The 20,974-nt window shown below is 44.4% G+C and overlaps 1 protein-coding gene across 1 annotated transcript in view; it reads right to left on the bottom strand.

Annotated features, from left to right (window-relative positions):
* Positions 1-20,974, bottom strand: part of LOC122815567 (protein mono-ADP-ribosyltransferase PARP12-like) — a 991,743-nt gene that overhangs the window by 148,171 nt on the left and 822,598 nt on the right. The window lies entirely within an intron of this gene.

Genomic DNA, 20,974 nt, shown 5'->3' with positions numbered 1-20,974 from the left:
TCGCAGGGACCACAGATGATGGAGATTTTACAGCATGGCTCACAACTAACACCTCTTTGACATTTATGTGCTTTGGCTTGTCTGTTTTGTTCCAAACAACCTGCAGTTTTATCCTTATATAAACTGCCCCCAAGCAAAATCTGAAACATCTGATGTCACAGATTGAGCTTGGGTTGAAAGGACTAATGGCAGACCTGAATTCAGAGCAATATGTTGTCTCCACCATAGCAGTTCTTTCTTCACAAAACCAAAAACTGGAATCTGAAATTCCAGAGGGTGAGAATGTTGAATCCACATAATTTTTAAGAACCAATAGATTTTTCCTATGTGCAACCTGGCAGGAGAAATCATAAGAATCATGGATGCCATGAACCCTAGAATCCTGAAATACTCTCAGTTTGAAGTCTGAGATGAATTTGAGAACCTCCAAAAACAAGTACACATTCTCCAGTGTTAGGAGTGTCTTTATTTTCAAGAAGAATGTAGAAGTCATCCTAGAACCATAAACCTGTGAGAAGGAATTAAGGAGGAATTTTGACTGTTAATCTGAAAGCCCAGTTTGAGAACATTTGGAATCCATGAAAGGGAATCCTCATACCCGGAGAAAGACACTGCATAGACAAGTAAGTCATCTAAATAAGAATATATGTGAATGCCCTGCAGTTTACAATGAGCTATCGCTGGAGCTAGGCATTTTATTAACACCCTTGGAGCTGTAGATAACCCAAAGGGTAAAGCATAGAACTGATAAAGTGACTGAAAATCTGAGGAAACCTCTGGACTCTGGCAACAGGGACGTAATAATAGGCATCTTTTAAGTCAAAAGCTACTATGAAATTTATAAGAAGAATGAGAGCAAACAGGGTCTGTAAGGTCAACGTCTTGAAAAAAGAAGTTATGTACTCACCATAACATTCCAAGTGAGTTGTTCCATCTCGCCTTCATTCTTCACTGATGGGTTTGGAGCCAGTCCTCGGCTACGACACAGACGTTTAGCAAAGCTTAAAGATTACCAGTAGCTCAAGACCAAGCCCCTTATCCCATGATGCATTGCTGGAATTACCTCAGATCTTGTTTGCTACGTGTACCATAACCTAGTAAGAGGAATAATCTCCCCAGACAGGAAGAAACATTGAATAACCAGGATGAAGTCAGTCTCCAGGTCAACTGTCAGCCAGGTGGGGGAAGGAGGGAGGACGTGAGAATGAAGGCAAGATGGAACAACTCACATGGAATGTTATGGTGAGTACATAACTTCTTTATGTGAAGTTGTTCAATCTTGCCATTCATTCTTCACTGATGGGTAGCGTCCCTAGCACCCTAAATCCTGGGTGGCTCATGGGAGTACATTTTTCAGGACAGTAGAACCAAAGGAAACCCTGTCCCTGGAGGCCTTGTCCACTTTGTAATGAGTGATAAAAGTGTGAGGCTTAGTCCAAGTGGCTGCAGCACAGATATTATCAAAAGTAACTTGGCTTGAAAGGCCGAAGAAGTAGAGGCTACTCTGGTTGAATGCGCCTTCACTTTATGCAACTAAGACCTATTAGCAGATGAGTAAGTGTAGGTGATACAATCTGAAAGCCACTTAGAAAGGGTTGTTTTAGCCACTGGTCTACCTTTTCATGGCTTCAGAGAATGAAACAAAAAGCTGATCTGACTTTCTGAAGTCTTTTGTTCTGTCCAGATAATATCTAAGCTGTCTGTGAACATCAAGTTTGTGCAGCATGTATTCTAATTTGTTGGTATAGTTTGGGAAAAAACGGGCAACTCAATAACTTGATTGATGTTTGTCTCAGAACATACTTTAGGCAAAAAGGAAGGGTTAGTCCCAAGGGATACTCTGTCAGGATGAAAAATCATATAGGAGGGCTTAATGAATAATGCCTGAAGGTCTGACACTCTGTGGGCAGAAGTAATGGCCACTAGTAAAATAGTTTTCCATGACAGAAACTTGAGCTCACAAGAAGATGCTGGTTTGAAGAGAGAAAGAATAATACGGGGAAGCATGACATTCAAGCTCCAGGGAGAATAAGGAGTCTTCACTGGAGGTCTCATGTGAAAGGTACCTTTGAGGAAGGCCTTGGATAACTGGTGTTGCATAATATTCAGTCCATCAATACCTAGATGGAAATTAGATATAGCTGCTAATTGGATGCTAATGGTAGCAGCTACCGCTCCTTCATGAAAAATCTCAGTCAAGAATTCTAGTATGGATGACAATGGAGCTTGGTAAGGATCAAGGTTTGTGTTAGAAGCCCAAATGGAAAATCTTTTCCACTTACTACGATACAATTTTCTGGTGGAAGGTTTGTGGGAAGCCAACAAAATTTGACTTGTGTCATCTGAAAGATTATGAAGCCTGGCTATACGGGGAACTGGAGCAGCCAAGCAGTTAGCTTCAGTGACTGCAAGGAAGGATGGAGGTCCCTGACGGGTGTTTCAGAAGGTCTGGAACTGGATCCAGGATCCATGGATCCTCCAAGAAATGATGGTAAAGAAATGGAAACTAAATCTGCCAAGGCCAATGAGGGGCTATAAGAATGACAGTCCTTCCCAGCGACTTCGCTTTCCATAAAAATCTGGGTATCAGCAGAATTGGGGGAAATGCATAGAGAAGACCCGGGGGCCAATCATGTAAGAGTGCATAGGTTCATAGGTTCATAGGTTTATACTAGGCTATCTGCCCTAAGGCATTTATAAGCCTAGCCCAAAGTTATGTGGCTTACGCCACCCCTTATGTTAGAAATAATGTGTCCATTAGTTTGTTGTGCCTCTGTCCAGCAGTGACACAGAGATGATTCCTGGGGTAAACCTATGATCTCCCATCCACCGGTCAAGATTTCTCTTGAACAGAGCCAGCGAGGTGCTCTGCCTCACATGGACTGGGATTTTATTCCACAGCATGGGGAGTCTCTGGGTGATAAATCTATCCCTCCAGCACGTCCTATTTATATCCGTGCTAAGGTTTAAGTCACTTGCTCTAGTGGTTCTGGTGGATTTGGATTTTTGAGGTGGAGCATGTCCATTAATTCCGGGTTGGTCATGGCCTTGTATGTCAGGCACAGGTCACCTCTGAGCAGACGGTATGCAACTGAATAGAGTTGGAGTTTCTTCAGTCTGGCAGTATATGACAGGTTTTGGAGTCCCTTTATCCTTTTGGTGAGGAACTTTTGGGGTCTCTCCAATTGCTGAAGGTGTCGGGTGAGATACATCCCGAATGGGGCATTGTACTCGATCATTGGTCTGATAAGTGAAGAGTACAGGGGAACAATGACCTCACTTGATCTGGATGTGAATCCCTTCATGATCAGATGGGCAACGAGAAGGTCTTTCGAACCACTTTAGCAACGTGAGTGTCAAACGAGAGGCCACTGTCAACCTGGGTACCCAGGTCCCTGATAACCTCTTCTGTGCTTAGTGGGTTGCCACCTATATGGTAGCTTGGGGTTACCTTGTTTTTCCCGAAGGGTATGACTATACACTTTTTTGCGTTTAACTTCAGGCCATGGCTCTGGCACCAGCTATCAGTTTCCATGAGACCCCTCTGAAGGATGTCTGTGTCCGATGTACTATCCACTATGGCACCCAGTTTGCAGTCATCCGCAAACTTTGTCAGCCGTAGTCCTCCTATGTTTGCCTGTACTTCTGAGAAGTAGATGCCGAACAATAGGGGGCCAAGGACTGAGCCGTGTGGGACACCATTTGTAACCGGCTTGGAGTCTGACATGGCTCCAGCAACTCTAACCCTGTGGGTTCTGTCCTTTAGCCAGTTTGCAACCCATCTTGTGACATATGGGTTTACATTTAAGCTGGTAAGTTTCTCTATGATACGCGAGTGGGGTATTGTGTCGAAAGCTTTTGCAAGGTCAAGGTAGGCTGTATGGACTGCCTTTCCCTCATCAATGGCCTTGGTAACTGTTTCGAAGAAGTCGATCAGGTTCAAAAGGCAAGATCTGCCCTTGACAAAGCCAAACTGGGTTGGATCCAAGTTCTGCAAGTCCCCTACGTCCTTGTTTATGAGTTCCATTATGATCCTCTCCATAGCTTTGCAGACCAGGCTTGTTAAGCTTATGGGGCGGTAATTACCAGGGTCCGTAGAGGCACCACATTTGTGGAGTGGGACCACAGTTGCCGTACGCCACTTCTTGGGCACATATCCTGTGGTAAGGCTAAGATTAAACAGCTGCCTTATGTGCGGGTTTAGTTCTTCATTGAGTTCATGTAGCACACAGCCGGGGACACCATCCGCTCCCATTGATGCTGTGTTTTTAGCTTTAGAGAGAGCAGCTTTCACCTGTGCATTTGAGATGTCTGGGAGGCTACACTCTGTTGGGATAGTTATCTCTCCTTTTGGGGGGGAGAGGGGGGTGAAGTTTGCTCTGAACCTGTCTGCCAGTATGTTGGCAATGTCTGTGGGCTCAGTGATTTTTGTATCATTTTGGACTAATTCTGAGCATATCTGGGAGTTTCCACCCAGGTTTCTGACATAGCTGAAGAAGGCCTTATGATTGTCTTTTGAATCTATGGCAATTTTTTTCTCAAAGTTGGCCTTTGATGATTTTATGAGGGATCGTAGTTTCTTGCTAGTACTGATCAAAGATGCCTTCCCTTTTTGGGATTTTGCTCTATCATGTAATAGCTTTCTCCTCTTATTGTAAAGTTTGTTTATGGCTGGGGTCCACCAGACTGGACATTTGCCCTTGGTGGAAAGAGTCTTGGTTTTATTTGGGATTGCCTGATCCATGCAGTCCTGAAGGTGTTCATAGAAGGCATTTGTAAGGGCTTCCGCAGCTTGGGTTGTGGTTTCCATTGGCTCGGGGCCTTGAAGGATACCACACCTGTCTTGAGTAGTGTGAAGTTTGCTTTAGAGAAGTTCTTCACTGTGGTCTTTTTTGTTTGGGGTGGGGGCGGGATGTGGATTTCTAGTGAGATTAGTTTATGATCTGATCTCACCAAAGAGGGATATACTTCCGGTGTGGAGCATTTTGTCCCCATGTTTGTGATGATGAGATCTAGTATATTTTCTCCTCTTGTGGGTACGGTGACTAGTTGTTCCATGGCATTTGAATTTATGAACTCCAGGAACCTTTGGGCTAGAAAGTTGGGGCTTGAGTAATGTTCCCAGTCTATATTCGGGTAGTTGAAGTCACCCAATATGATGGTGTTTGGTGATACATTTATACCCTCCAGTGTCTTTAGGAAGGCTGTGTGGGTTTCCTGAGTTTGAGAGGGTGGCCTGTAGCATGCTACAAATTGTAGAGCAGTTTTGCCTATGGTTAATTGCACCTGGATGGTTTCCGATGCTTCGTGCGTAGCCACCAACCTGGAGGTGTGGGTATCCTTGATGAATATGGATACACCCCCTCCTTTTGTGGTATGGTCCGGGTTTTGGGGCTGGAACGCATGATATGAGGTAAAACCTGATAGTGCCGGGGTGCTCTCAGGAGCCTTGAACCAGGTTTCAGTCACAGCACAGACATCGATGTTCTCCATACTGAGAAGGGCCTCGAGTGCGTGCATTTTGAGATTTAGACTTTTGGCATTGAGCAGCATTACCCTTAGTTTCTTCCCATTTTAGTTTTCTAGGGTGGTAGGTTTAGAATTTGAGCCTTGCCTAAAAAAGGCACTATGGGGGTGGCAAGAGCCTTAGCCAATATCCGGAATCCCAGGGATGACAGGTGCAAGCCGTCCCTTGCGAAGCAGCGTGGCTTGTTAAGCATGTCATCCCAAGCAGACAGACACTGGATCCCCTTTGAATGACACCAGAAATTAAGCCAATTGTTAAAGCTGATCATCTTGTCACTATATTGTGGCATCATTCGTGGTGAAGGAAGGATACTGCTCAGGGTCAGGGTCATACCTGCCTGGGCTACATAATCAGAGAGCTCCTCTATGTCTCTTTTCATGTAGTCCAGGGAGGTACGTCTCAGGTCGTTCACACCAGCATGGACAGTGACTGTGTCATACTTGTACTTGCCGTGGAGTGACCTGAGTGCTTGTGTTATGTGGCGGATTCTAGAGCCCGATAGGCAGCTTACCGTGACCTTCTCCTTGTTCAGCCTGGTGAGTGGGACGTCAGTGTGTCTGACTATGGAGTCACCTATGACAAGTATGTTTGGTGTTGTATTTGGCCTTAAGGGCAGTGACTGCTTTGCACACTGATTTTGTTTTTTATGTGTTGTTTGTGTGGTGTCTTGAGTTTGCAATTGCTTGGGTGTCTGCTTTGGAGGCCTTTGCTGTTTAGGTAAATTTTTACTCAGAGCCTCCGAGTATGTCTTAGTGTGTTTATGTGTTTGATTCAGTGGTGTGGTTGACTTATGTGAGACTTGTATTGTGGTGTGTGTAGTTGCCTTCTCCTCCTGCCTGGTCTTGCCAGTCCTGAGTTGAGAGAGCTCAGCCTCCAGTTTGGCTAAATAGCTGCATCTCTCGCAAGTGTTAGTGTTATGTGGGAGGAGGAGAGGGTTGTCCGTGTACATGAGGCAATTGTAACATTGCCTCAGAATTCCCAGATTCACCATCTGGGCAGGAGAGGACGCCAGCATCTGACCCTTCGACATGCTAGAAAGAATTATGAGTTGGTATGAGACAGAAAAGTAGAGGACTTAGCAGGGAAGTGGGCACTCCTGGGGGGTTTTGCAAGTGAGGAATTTGTATAATATAGGAGTGCTTGACCTGCAAAGAAAATGCTTATAAGACAAGGGATATGCTTTTAAGACAAGTACTGAGCTTTTTGAGAAGAAAAAGCAATTAGGAACAAGTTCTGCACTTTTTAGTGAAGGTGTAAACTGTTTAGGTTCCTAACAGAGCAGTTCTAAGGGAAAAATTGAAGAACAGACTTTATGGAGCCAGAAAAAGTTTAACCTTGTTAAACCGGCGCTGCCCGATGCTGCTCTAGTGGCAACTCCGCGCTAAATCGCACTAAAGCACGTTAAGGCGTGCTTGATAGCAGGGGCTGGAAAGAAGCAGGAATAGACCCAAAACGGACAATAAAACTACAGTTTCAAGTCAGTAACCACTCCTACGGGGGGGCAGGGAAGCTGCTCAATGTTATTCACTGCCACTGATCAACAGAGAGAATTTCCTTTAGCCCAAGCAAAAATAGCCTCACAGAAACTTACAAACAGTTCAGGAAACAGCAAGCCTGTAACTGAACTTTTTTAAATCTCAGAAAAGTGGGAAAAAAGCAAGATTTTTTTTGTTTTTGTTTTTCAGAGATAGCAGAGGTTCACAGGTAATATCAAGTTATAACAGTGCAGTAAATGACCCCACACAAGAGTGCTAGGTCAAGGACAGAAAATATGCAAGTTTTGAGAAAAAAAACAATTTAAAATTAAGTGCAAACAGGAAATTCAGTAAACAACTTTTGGTTGTGCTCTAAATACAGCTACTAATGCAGAAATCAAGTTTAACAAGCCAGAAAATGCTCAAACTAGGCAGCTATGCAGAAAAACTTAGCAAATAAACATAGAAAAAATACTTAAAATCTCAAAAGTGGCTCCCTTCTTCTCTCAGCGTTTTCTCCTCTTGGTGGGTGCTTCACCAACAGCCAACAAGCCTGAAAAGACCTCGGGGGTTCTCCTGAAGGGGGGATCAGGGGAAAAGTAGCTTCTGCATTTGGTGTTGATGTGGCTGGAAAAAAGATCGCAGCAAGGCTGGCTCCATTTGCGTAAAATCCTGTCCGCAATCTCTTGTTTGAGGGACCACTCATGTGGCAACAAAATTACCCTCTCAGCTTGTCCGCTATCATGTTGGATCTCCCCAGGATGTGCATTGCCAACAGAAAGCGCTGGGATGACACAGCCCACTGCCAAACTCTGAGGGCTTCTCGGCAAAGGGGGTAAGACTTGGTCCCGCCCTGTTTGTTCAAATACCAAACTACTGACATGTTGTCTGTCTGTATGGCAATTGTCCCTAGAGGGAGAAAGTCCTGAAAGTACTGCAATGCCAGAATTACCGCTCAAATCCCTAGGACATTGATATGCAAATGTGACTCTTGATCCGTCCATGTGCTTTGGGCAGTGTTTCACTGAATATACCCCCCCCCACCCTATCAGGGAAGTGTCCGTGGTCACAGTGGCTCCTGGAGGGGGGAGTACAAAGGGGCGTCCTATTGTGACATGTAGAGATGTCAACCACCACTGAAGATCCCTCTTGCATGAGTTTGTAATTAGAGTCATATGGTTCATTGGTAACTCCTGGTAAGACCATTGAATGAACAGGAGCAATTGAAGAATCCGCATATGCATCCTCGCCAATGGAATGGCTAAAATTGCCACAGCCATCAAACCTAGTACTTTCAAGACCTCTGTGGCTGGAGCTATGTTCTTTGACACCAGTGAAGTGATGTGTTGGCAAAGAATTGATACCCTTTTGACTGGAAGACATAGAGTGGTGGTTGAAGTGTCTAACTCTGCCCCTATAAAGACAATATGCTGTGATGGCGACAAGGGAGACTTTTCGAAGTTGATCGTAATGTCTAAGTGGTTGCAGAGTGTCAGAGTGGATTCTGTTGCCTGAATCAGTTGATGCCTGGTGGTGGAGAAAAGGAGCCAATTGTCTAGGTACAGAAACATCTGGAATCCTAGATGCCTCAGGTGAGCAGTGACCAATGCCATACATTTGGTAAACACTCTGGGGGCTGTAGTGAGACCAAAGAGCAGGGCTCAAAACTGGTAGTGACTGGCTCCCAGCCAGAAATGCAGATGATCTCTGGATGGTCTGGCCATTTTTATGTGGTAGTACGCATCTTTGAGATCGATCAAGCACATCTAATTGTCCTTCCCTAAAAAGGGGAGTGTGGTCTGAAGCGTGACCATCCGAAACTTCTCTTTTTTTACACATTGGTTCAGTCTGCTGAGGTCCAAAATGGGTCTCCAGTCCCCTGTTTTCTTTGGAACCAAAAAGAATCTTGAGTAAGTTCTGTATCCTGTTTGGTCTGCTGGGACTGGTTGGATGACTCGTTTTTCTAGTAACTTGCAGACCTCTATGGTTGCTTGTATCCTGTAACTGGGTGGAACATCTGGGATTCTCTTGATGGGAATGGGTGGAGTGGAGAACGGTATGAAGTACCCTCTGGAAATGATCCTTTGTACCCATCTATCATTTGTGATATTTAACCAGGCTACTGGGTACAAAGATAAGCGACCCCCGACCACCTCCAGAGCAGGACAGTCGGGCCTCATCTCAGGAGCGCTGGTAGGGTTGGCCAGAGAAATGATCTCTGTCACCCTGGTGTTGCGGACCCCCTCTGCCATGAGGGTGGCATCTTCCATTATTACCCCCTACTCTGCCCCTGGAGGGGGGTTCTCCATGTGTGTCCTGAAAGGCTCCTTGGGCTTTCCGGAACCACATCTTCCCTCCCCTTTGGCCTTTGGGAAAAGGCTGAGTAGGGGTGGAAAAATGGACTCCGGCAGACAGAGTCTTTCCCTCCTGTTCACACCTGGTTAATGTTTCCTTTACCTTTGACCCAAACAAGGATGAGCCATCAAACGGGGTGCTTACAAATGAAGACTTGAAAGACTCTGCAAAGGAACAAAGGTGCATCCAGGCATGCCTGTGAAGAGCAATCCCTGTACCTGCAGCCCTACTCGAACCATCAGCCGCATATGATATGAGGCGCATGGACAAGTTCACAATGGAATTAAGGGCAGCAAGCTGGGCCGAAACTTTGTCAGAGATGCCTGCAGCTACAGTACCCTGAAGAGAATCTCCCAGTTCCTTAAGGAGATCTCTTTGCAGACTGGTGAAATGTGTCAGATAGTTCAGTGATCGCAGAGCGAAAGTCATTGAACTGAACATGCGTTTCCCATATCTATCCATGATCCTGGACTCTCTGTTAGGAGGATGGATAGACGCAGACGTTTCCAACAATTCCTTCTTTGTGGCCACTGCCACCACCATGGCATCAACAGGAACTCCTTTGAACAAAAAGGATTTATTGACAGGGGCAGAAATAAATTTATTAGGCCTCCGAGGGACAGGCACCATGGACTCCGGTGACTCCCACGCCCTACGAGAGACCAACTGCATAAGCTCATCATAGGGTAGAGACACCCAGGATGTGGAAGGTTGAGACCCGAATGCCTTCAGAAGAACAGACTCCTCTTCAGTAGGGCTTTTGGACTGCCACTCACCCCTCTGCCTAAGGATCTCAAGTATCTCCTCAAAGTCAGTGTCAGATGTCAGGGACTCCTGTGGGGAGTCCAAGTGCCTCCTCTTGCACAGTCTCTTTCTGGGTACTTCCTCAGTGGGGACTTCTGGGGAAGTCTCAGAAGAGCAGGGAGCACCCAGTGGGGCTACCTGAGACTCTGGGTCTCTACCCTTGGGGTGACCGATGGTAGCAGAAGTGGACACAAGTACTTTAAGGGAAGAAGAGGCCAAACCTGTTGATGAGGAAGTCTTTGGAGACAACACTCGCCTCATGGCTTTGAAAGCATCACAGCTCCAATGAGAAGGAATCGATGAACCCGAAGGGACCGTGATTCCCTCTCGCACCGATGCCATGGCCTCCGAGCCCGAGGTAGGAACCGAGCTCACCTGAGCCGAAGCCCCGAGAGGAAGAGTCAGCACCAACAAGTCAGTGCAACTATTCTCCCCGGATCCAACAGGGGAGCGTCGGTTCCTAGAGTCCCCGGTCGGCAACGAGGACGTCCGAGTAGATAGAGCCAATGATACTTGAACAGCCGTCGGCTCCAAGGGTTCTACAATCATCAAGTCAGCCTCCTCCGGCACCAAAGGATGGATACAGCTCGGAGGAGGAGTAGTCAATTCAGGAAGTGTGGTCTTTAGTTCAGATGCCCAGGTCAGAGCTGACAACAATTTAGCTAGGCCTGGTGCTGTTCATAGCTTCTGTACCAGTCAATCCATGTCCGAATCAGAAAGGCTAACAGATGACCTGGAAGAAAGCACCGATGTTGCCACTGGAGAAGTGGATTAGAGGGAGTCTCAGGGACCGGTTCCAAGCCAGAGTCCCAGCTCTGAAAAGAACAGACTGTTGGCTCCGAAGGCTGCAGAGCCAAAGTCACAGTATATTCCACTTTTTTCGATTTTTTTGATTTGGACTTAGAGGAAGATTTTTGAAGATTTTTGATGATTTGCTGGCCCCATCCTGGTCAGACAAAGCTTCTACAAAGGGGTGCTTAAGGATACGTCGATCTATGAGTTTCCTCTTCCTCTCAGCCAGCACCCTAGTAGAAAAGGAGTGGCAGATACTGCAGGACTCCTGAAGGTGCACCTCACCCAAACAATAAATGCACTGAACATGTGCATCTGTGACAGACATTTTTTGTCCGCAGTCTGGACATTTTTTAAAGCCAGACTTCGGATGTTTCTTTTTATATTCAGACATAATATCTTAATTAGAAAAATAACAACTATGAGAACTATCAACAACTTTGACAAACAAACGCCCAAAGGGGCCACTCTAATATAATACAATATAGAATAATAATATATACTCCTAACTAGTCTAAACTACTACAGGCCAAGGCCAAGAAGCAAAAAGTCATGAATAGCATGGCAAAGCTATAAAAGGGAAAGGGGAACACTTCTAAACAATCTATATCTAAGTAATATATATATATCTACATATATATGAGAAAAAAATGAAGAAAACTTGTGAATATGTAGAATATCCCACAAAAAGTCTCGAGCAACACTGGAAACCAAGAGATCAGTGCCTCAGCAAACTAGATCTGAGGTAATTCCAGCAATGCATCATGGGATAAGGGGCTTGGTCTCGAGCTACTGGTAATATTTGAGTTTTGCTAAATGGCCGTGTCGGAGCCGAGGATCGGCTCTGAACCCATCAGTGAAGAATGAACAGTGAGACTGAACAACTTCACATTGAAAGTTGTGCACTTACCATAACAATAGATCCATGTTGTCCACTTCAGAGCTTTGTCAATGAATGGGTTATCGGATTCATCTCATTTCAGCTTTCAGCCACACTCAGATTTTGGCCAAGGCTCAGGATCCTCTACTTACAAATAATTCTCCTTCTAGTAGCAAGTTTGCCCATTCTTATAATAAAAACCTTTACACATCCTCCAATAGGAGAAACGTCACAAAGAAGGAAGTAAACTCTTGAAATATAGCACCTGAACAATACGTAACCAGACTGTCTGTCAGTAAGTGCAGTCACTCCAGAAACAATATGACAACTGGAAGAGGGGGGGGAGTTGAGGTAGGGTGGAAGCAGATGACAAGAAACGATCATTATAGTAAGTGCATAACTTTCATATACAAAGTCTCTTTTGTCCATTCCAGTCCCAACTACCAGAAATGTTGTGAGGACTCATGGAAGGATATTCCACAGGAAACAGATCAAGGGAAGGTCTGGACCAGGACTGTAAGTCCATGACGGTATGGACATACAGGTTTACTATCACAAGGTCGAAGACTAGAATCTTGAAATGCATAATCCCGGTAACATAAAATACAAAACCAAAATGCTCAAGACTGCAATGTCAAACTTCAAGACTTGCCCCCACCCCCACCCCAGCAGGACCCATGTTAGCATTTGTTCCTGGGTTTACACTGGTAGGGATATTCAGTATTCAAGATTTTTAGACACTATGGTCTTCATCATTTTGATCTTTTATATTATGTTACCAGGATTATGAGTTTCAGGATTCTGAGCTTCAACTTTGTGATAGTAAACCTGTACAAATATCAATTGTCACTTTGGAGAACAATGCAGTCAAAGTTGAAACTGATCAAGTAGAATGAGCTTTAGGAACTCCAGCCAAAGAAAATCCCTTCCCTTTGTAGACATGGGAAATACATTCAGCTAGCCAGTGTGAAAGAGTTAGTCTGAACACCCCTTTACCCAGTTTTGCTGAGGAAGAAATCACAAACTGGTCAGTTTTGCTTATTCTCTTAGTGTGAAGAGAGTAAAACCAGGGTTGCCAAATGCACATCCAGATGATGTAGCATCTACTCTCCTTTATTGGCAAAGCAGGGAAAGAAACAGGAAGGTTGATAGACTGATTCAGAAGCAACCTTAGGAAGGAAAGACATTTGTTCACAAAGTCGCTCTGTCCTTGTGGAAGAACAAATAAGGAGCTTTAAAAGAAAGGGTGTGAAACTCTTGACACTCTTGGTGCAGAAGTAACTGTCACTATAAAGCTTTCTATGACTGCAGGGTCAAAAAAGGATCTTGTCAAAGCCTTCAGAAGAATGGTAATACCCCAAGGAAAAGAAGGATCACTCAGGGGAGGTCATAGCACAAACTTGCCCCTTAACAAGATAATTTAAGAGAAGCAATGGGCAAATGTTTTTTTCCAGTGTGTAAACTGAAGATTGCTGCCAGCTGCACTTTGATTGTATACTAAGTAGAACCACTAAAAAAAATGCCAGCCCAAAAAGTCTAAGATAGCCAAGAGGGGAGCGCTGAAAAGGGTCTATATATCTACTGGAAGGCCATATCAAAAATATTTTCCATTTACTTTTGTAAATCTTCCTGGCTGAGTAATTCTATGAGGAAGTCAAAATGTGTATCACTTGGGATGAAAGACTGAACTGTATAACCATCACAGGAACTGGAGAAACCATGCAGTCAACTCTAGGATTTTGATATCTGTGTGAGGCTTCCTAGAAGGGGGAGAAAGAAGATCTGAAACAATGTCCAGCACCCATGATGGGTGAATCAGATGAGACCAGTGGAAGGGAAGCTACACCTGTCAAGGACAGAAAGAAGCAACAATGATTATTTAGCCTTAATCTACATTGCTTTCTGTAGAAACTTTGGGATGACAGGAGGAAGAGGATCAGCATTAAGGAGACTGGGGGAATGTCCCTTTGAGGCTTTTCCTCTTGAAAGATTAGAGCAAAGTACCTGCTGCATTTGGTCCTGAAGTGGGAAGCAAACAGATTGCAGCACAGTCAGCTCCAGTGGCTGAAGATCTGTTCCACCACTACTAGGCTGAAGGACCACTCATGAGTCAGGAGGATAGGTCTACTCAACTTGTCCACTAAAATACTGGACTTCCCACTGCTTTCTGATAGCAATGCACATACTGGGGAAAACACTGCACACTGCTAAACCCTCATGGCCTCTCGAAACAATGGGTAAAAACATGTTTCCTTTGATGTACCAAACCATCAACATGTTGTCCATCTAGATGGAGATCACACTCCTGAAGAGGGAGTCCTGAAAAGCCTGCAACACTAGGAGGACTGTCCTCATCTTCAGGGTGTCAATGTGAAGACTGGCATCTGAGAGGAACCATGTACCATGGACAGTCTTTCCTAAAAAATGCCCCCCACCCAGTTAAAAAGCATCCATCGTTGTTGTGGCCTGATGAGACGGGAGAACAAAAGGTCAACCATGAGGTACAATCTGAGAGTCTAGCCACCATCAAACTGGAGTTTTGCAATGAGGGACACTGGAAAATTCATGGGTTGACATCTAGCTGATAAGTAAACTGTGAGGGCCCATTGTAGCACCCTCATATAAAACCTGGCCAGAGGGACTAAAGTAATAGTGGCTGCCATTCAGCTGAGAAGATGTAGAATGGATATCATTGCTGGTGGTTTCTGATGGGAGACTGCAGCACACACTGTTGCTGAAGAGTGAGAACTGTGAATTCCTGCTGTCTGGATATCTCTAACTTGGTATCCAAATGGGCTCCAATAAATTATATCATTTGAACTGGTTGAAGCTTCGACTCGGTGATGCTGACAATTATTCCTAGCTGGAATTAAAGGTGGAGTAAGGAGTCAGTGGCTTGAATAAGGAGATTCCTGGTGAGGGCAGTTATGAGCTAGTCATCCAGATATGGGAACATTCTGAACCTATGCAGCCTGAGATGAGCTGCAGCCACTGCCACACACTTGAACACCTGGGAAAGGGCAGGACTCTGTAATGGAAGTGACTGGCTCCCAATCAAAAGTGGAGAAACTTCCTGGAGCACCTGTTCATCTTTAAGTGGTAGTATGCATCCTGGAGATCTATCATGCACATCCAATCATCCTTCCTGAACAATGGTATGATGGACTGTACTATGACCATTTAGAATTTCATCTGCTTCTTGTATTGGTTCAATTGATTGAGGTCCAGAATGGCCCTGCGTTCCCTGTTTTTCTTTGGCACTAAAAAGGACATTGAGTAAACTCCAGATTTGTGTCGGTCACATCAGACCTTCTGGATGACTTGCTTGCTTAGTTGCTTTCTTGATTCCTTGTGCTGCTGCTGCCTTATGCTGAGTGGGTGGCACATGGGGAGGTTTTCTTGAATACAGGGGCTGAGAAAGAAAGAGAATCATACAGCCTCTGGTTATTAGTCTCTGCACTCATATTATCTTGGGTGATGGATAGCCAGACCATTTTTGCCAAGATAAGTGCCCTACCAACTGCCACCACAGAGTGGCAGCCAGGCAACTAATCATAAGGGCTTAAAAAGGCTACCAGAAAAAGGACCCCCAAAGCCTTGATTCTGTGGTCCACCTCTGCCATGGAGATGATGTCTGTTATGACTGTTCCCCTTCCCACCTCAGAGTGATCTATCATCACAAGAGTTGGGGGTAAAACCTTGGGATTTGTAGAATCACAGTTTCTTCCCACCCTTCTCATTTCTTGAGAAGGTCCGTGCATGTGTGTGTGTGGGGGGGGGGGTAGAAAACCATATTCCAACAGCAGACAAGGTTTTGTCCTCTTGTTCTCTTTTGAACAGTGTCTCTAACAGGGTGGACCCATCATACGGAGCATTAATAAAGGATGTTTTGAAGTGTTGCATGTAATCGCACAGATGGATCCAGGCATACCATCTCACAGTTATTCCAGTGCTTGCTGCTCTTGATATGCCAATGGCCACATTTGAGATAAGGTACATTAACACTTTTGAAGGGACTGAAATGTGGCTAAATAAGTGTTAGCAACTTTCTTCTCCACCACAGATGAGGACCTGGAGGGGGATTTAGACAGTTCCTTAGTCAAATCTCTCTGAAAACATGTTGCATAAGTCTAATAATTCAGCATCCTGATACCAAAGGTCACTGAAGGATAAACGTTTACTGAACATGTCCAAAGACGTGGACTCCCTGTTAGGAGGATGGATAGTGGAGCTCTCCTTAGTGAGCTCCTTCTTGGTGGCAACCACCACCACAGAATTCACTGTGGAACCTTTGCCCCAAAAAGGTTGATCTTTGAGAAACACTACAATGTTGTTGGGCTTCTGAGGTATGGATTAAATTATGTCCGATTCCTTCTGTGCCCACCTCAGAACCAGGTTAATGAATTCGACAAGGGGGGGGGGGCATCCAAGTGATAGCTGGGTCAGCCCCAAAAACTTCAAGAAAACTAATTCCTCCTGGGAGGGAATGCCTGTGGACCACCTCCGCTTTTCATCTGAGAAGCTCAAAAATCTCATTGAAGGAGACATCCTCAAAGGGGGATTGAGGGACCTCTTTCCTTCAACAAAATCAGTATCCTATGTACTCCTTTGGGGAGTCTGTGTGCCTCCTCTTGTATGAAGGCTTCCAGTAATCCTCCCTAGTTGAGTGATCTGGAAAAGTCCCTGAAGCCACTGGGGAGTAAACCATGTGAAAAGTCTTGAGGCTTTGAGGGGCTGGCTGCCTGATAGTATGGGATGAAATGGGAGGGACAAAGACCTAAAAAGTTCTGTGAGGCTGAGGGTGGATCTAAGCAAAGAATGTAAACCTGCTCAATAGATTTAGAAAGCACTCTCTCAAAGACCTCAAAAGCCAAAACAGGCCCCCTAAGCCACCCCTGTAGGATCCAAGGGTCCCAGCAGGGGTTGACAGTGAACTCATTTAACATGGCTCCAAAGTCAAAGCCAGTGCTGTGCTATCCAGAGCCAAAATGCTGAGGGAAAGAAACAGCTCTAACAGCTTTGGATTAAACTCCTGATCCTGCAGCTCTGGCACCAATCCCTGGCTCAGAGACCAAGCTAAGTCCAAGACAATCAAATTCGACTGTGTCAAAGACACTGTTGGCGTTGATGAAGCCAAAACCTTTGAATTTGATATAGGCAAGCTCGATGAATTGCTCAGATCAAAATGCCCCAATTACAAAGTTTGGATCAGGGGAGGAGCCACAGTCATATTGGAAGAAGGGACAATCCCAAGACCACCACAGGGGTCATGGCAAGCATAACCCACAACTGGATATGGGTGCTCAGGAACTTCCTCATAATTCTATTCATGTCTGCTTCTGACAGCCTCCTGGAAGACAACATGGACATCAAGAATGACGCTGTAGTTGGAGAGATAACAGATCCTATGAAAGGACCTTTCCTGCACAAAGGGTGACCTGAGCCTAGAGCTCACTGCTCTGGAGAGAAACAAGATACTTGGAAAGGAAGAGTGCAGGATCTGAAGGTTCTCAGCTCTGTAGACACAGTAGGATCTGATGGCTTGTGGAACTTTGGCGACAGTCTGAGGGACCTGAACACTCAAGAGACCCCTTATGGGAGTCCTTATGCTTTTCTTTGGGCTGCTCTTTCTCTTTACTGTTCTCATTACCTTTATCCACTACCTTTTTGACTGAAGATGAAGGAGAACATGAGGCCTGTGAAGGCAGCCTTCTTCCAATGTGGCAGGGGAAAAGTCTTATGTCATTCCATTATGGCCCTGGCTCCTAAAGAGGAACAAATGGAACAGTCCTCATCTAAGTGCAAAGGTCCCAGACAATAAACGCATTTGGTATGGGCATCCTGGTTTGGGATGTTGTGTATACATGCCACACATTTTTTGAAATCTGAAGGTTTCTCCACCATAACTAGAGACTGATAGCAACTGTAAAAACACAACAGCCAAAACACAGCAGCAATATAGATAACACTGTCAACAAACTATCCACACCTATCAAAAACTACCCAAAAGGGTCAAAGTAAAGAAGGAAGAGCCTAAAGGGCATAAAATACAACTATATAATTATTTTTATATCTACTATATGTAGGAGAGGCTAGAGAAAGCTAAATGGAAGACACAAAATTTAAACTGTTCCGAAAAGGGAAGATATGAAAACAATTCCCACTTAGCAGCAGCCAAATCACTGAGCCTGTAGGCCTGCATTTGAAGAAAACAAGCGGCAAATGAAACCTGAGGTAACTTCCAACTAGGATGGGAATTATGAGTAAGGGAGGAGCCTGAGCCTTGGATCCAAAGTCTGAGATCCGGGACAGATCCAATAACCCATTCATTGAGGAACAGATGGAAGGGACAACACTGGATCTTTGACACTTCCACAAACAAGTTGAGAAGGGATAGGTCAAATACTAGTCTCCAAAAAGGATCTTTTTTTTTTTTTTTTTTTTGCACCAGAAACATTCAGGAATGCAATCTTTTCCCCCCTTTTGTTTTTGAGGCACTGACTCTAGGACTCCAAAGGAAAGCATGCAATGAATAACCTGAGGAAAAACGTTTGTCTGTTTCAGGGGATGAGCTGGGATTCCCCTAGAAGTACTGACTGTCCACTGCCATTTGAAACACACTTCAAGTACTCTCAAAACTCATTTACTTAAATAATCTGTGCCAAACAGGAAGACTGAGTACCAGTTTGTGGACAGACTTGAAGGAGAAGAAACTTTTTTTGGGGGGTACATAATGGAATTAGTCTGTGGTAGAAGCCTATCCTTTTTTCTGAAAGGATCCCTTCCTTTTGTTGGACCCCTCCTGACATTACATTTTAGATTCCTGTTTGCTGGAAGCTTGTGGGTATTGCTTGTTTTGCTTTTCTGAACAAACAAAAAACAAAAGCACGTTTTTTAAGATTTAGGAAAAGGGGGCTTAAAAGTCTTAGTAACTCCTTGGATCAAGTTGCGTCTTTCATCAAATTGTTTGAGAATCTGAATGGCAGGAGGACCAAACAAAACCTTCTTATATAAAGGAGAATTCAAAATTTCATCTTCTACTTCTTCAGAAAACTTCTGGTTATGTACTCAGGCAGAATATCTCATCATAGTAACAGAAGCTGCACCCCTGACACAGGGTCAGCATAATGACATACACTCTTTAAATAATGTTAGACACAAGAGAAAGAGTAGCAGCAATAGGATTCTGAAAGGACCTACTACCGAGGGTAATATAGCAGAAAAGTTACTCAAATTCAGCACAAGTTAAACCTAAGTTATGTACTTACTATAATGATAGATCCTTTCATCTACACCATTGGATAAGACATATGAATCCTAGGCCCCACTTGAATCTGATTCTGACAATTTAGTGGTCACAGCCTCAAACCCTTCCAAAATTTTCAACCGCTTAACTCCATGCTTCTCCCTGACTATTTCAGCTCAAGTTTGGCAACTAAACTTAACTGCACTTTTACTGCCTTTCATCGATGAAAAAGTTCCTTTGGATTCTACAGATTTGGTAACAGAAAGGAGAGCTGGTTGTCATACTGGAAGTATTTATCACTATGGTAAGAAAATAACTTTCGTATTCTATTTGATATGGGTCAGAATACCCAGCTATGTGATTCCTGGAATGCCTGATTATGACAACCTTCAGGATGGAAGCCCTAAGAGATGCTCTGGCTCTGGAAATACAGTTCAATTTCTAATGCTTGACAAAGGTGCAAGATGAAGACCATGTAGCAGCTTGACAAATGTCATTCACAGATAGAGACCTGAAGAACACTGTGGAAGTTGTCGTGGCTCTAGTGGAATGAGCTCTAGGCCTGCAGGGTTAAGGTTTTTAATTTGGGATGTGTAGATAAAAGAAATACAGTCAGGTGACCATCTAGACATGGAGATTTTAGATACCTTCTTACCCAATATACTTTGTGCAAGTAATACTAAAAGTTGCCCATCTTTCCTAAAGGGGCAGTTCTGTGAAGGTAGAAGAGGAGTTGCCTGTTTACATTCAGTGTATGCAAAATGTATTCTCCTTTACTTGAGTAATTTGGAAAGAACAATAGAAGATGCATGAGCTGAGAAATGTTTGTCTCAGAAACTTCTTTTGTAACAAAGGAACAGTTGGTCCTCAAGGTAACTATATCCTTATGGAATACAAAGTGATGATAAACTAAAGTTATGTACTTATCGTAATGAAAGATCTGTGTTGTTTGCTTCCATCCTTCCTCAACAGATGGGCCTTTGGATCCAACCACACGGATGCAACTTCAGCCACTCTAGACTTTAGGATCCATAGCTCAGGCTCCTCCCCTTACCCATAACCCCCCCTGTCCCCTACAATACCTAAGACTGAGTTTGTCCGCAACCCCAGACACAGCAAAAAAAAAAAACACCTGGACATATATCAAAGCTGATACACCTAAGATCTTTGAAGGGAAGCTGCAATGCAGCTGAAAGGGCATAAGACATTACTCAAGAGCCAGACCATAATGTTGTACCAGATACCACAGGGATTATCTTCCATAGAATGGAAGGGGAAGGAAGAGTGGGAAGGTGAAGAAGGACAGAAACAGATAACACATCTATCATTAAGTACATAAATTTCATATCTGATGCTGTCTCTTCCATCTGTTCCTCAATGGATGTGACAGACTCCCCAGCTGCTTAGACACTGGGGTGGTCTCACAGAAAAATATTCTGGAGGACAGCTGAACCAATGGCTGCCCTATTCCTGGAGATCAGATCCAGCTTATAATGAGAAGTAAATGTGTAAATATTGGACCACGTGGCTGCTGCACAAATGTCATCAACTGAGGCTCTGGAAAACAAGGCTGAGGAAGTTGAGACAGACCTAGTTGAATGAGTCCTGACTGGTTTGGGCAGGGTCAAGCCTTTTTCTGTATATACATGTGAAACACAATCTGACAGCCATCTAGCTTAGGAAACTCTTTGATTCATCTTAACTTTAGAAAACCAGAAGTGTCCACTGTAGAACTCTCATGAAGGAAGCATTTGGCCTGACAGACAAGGGTGGTGGAGGTTGCCATCAATCCCAAATGTTGGACAGCCAATCTGGTTAGTGGCTTTGGACACAACAAAGCTTTCAGTGCCTGAGTCTGAAGGGTGGACAATCTTTAGTCTTGACTAAATTTGCTG

The sequence above is a fragment of the Protopterus annectens genome, chromosome 11.part0 (genome assembly GCF_019279795.1).
Source record: "Protopterus annectens isolate FY-2018-M chromosome 11.part0, PAN1.0, whole genome shotgun sequence".
NCBI lineage: Eukaryota > Metazoa > Chordata > Ceratodontiformes > Protopteridae > Protopterus > Protopterus annectens.
Note: the sequence above shows the minus strand (reverse complement) of the source record. Positions and strands in the feature narration are given on the sequence as shown.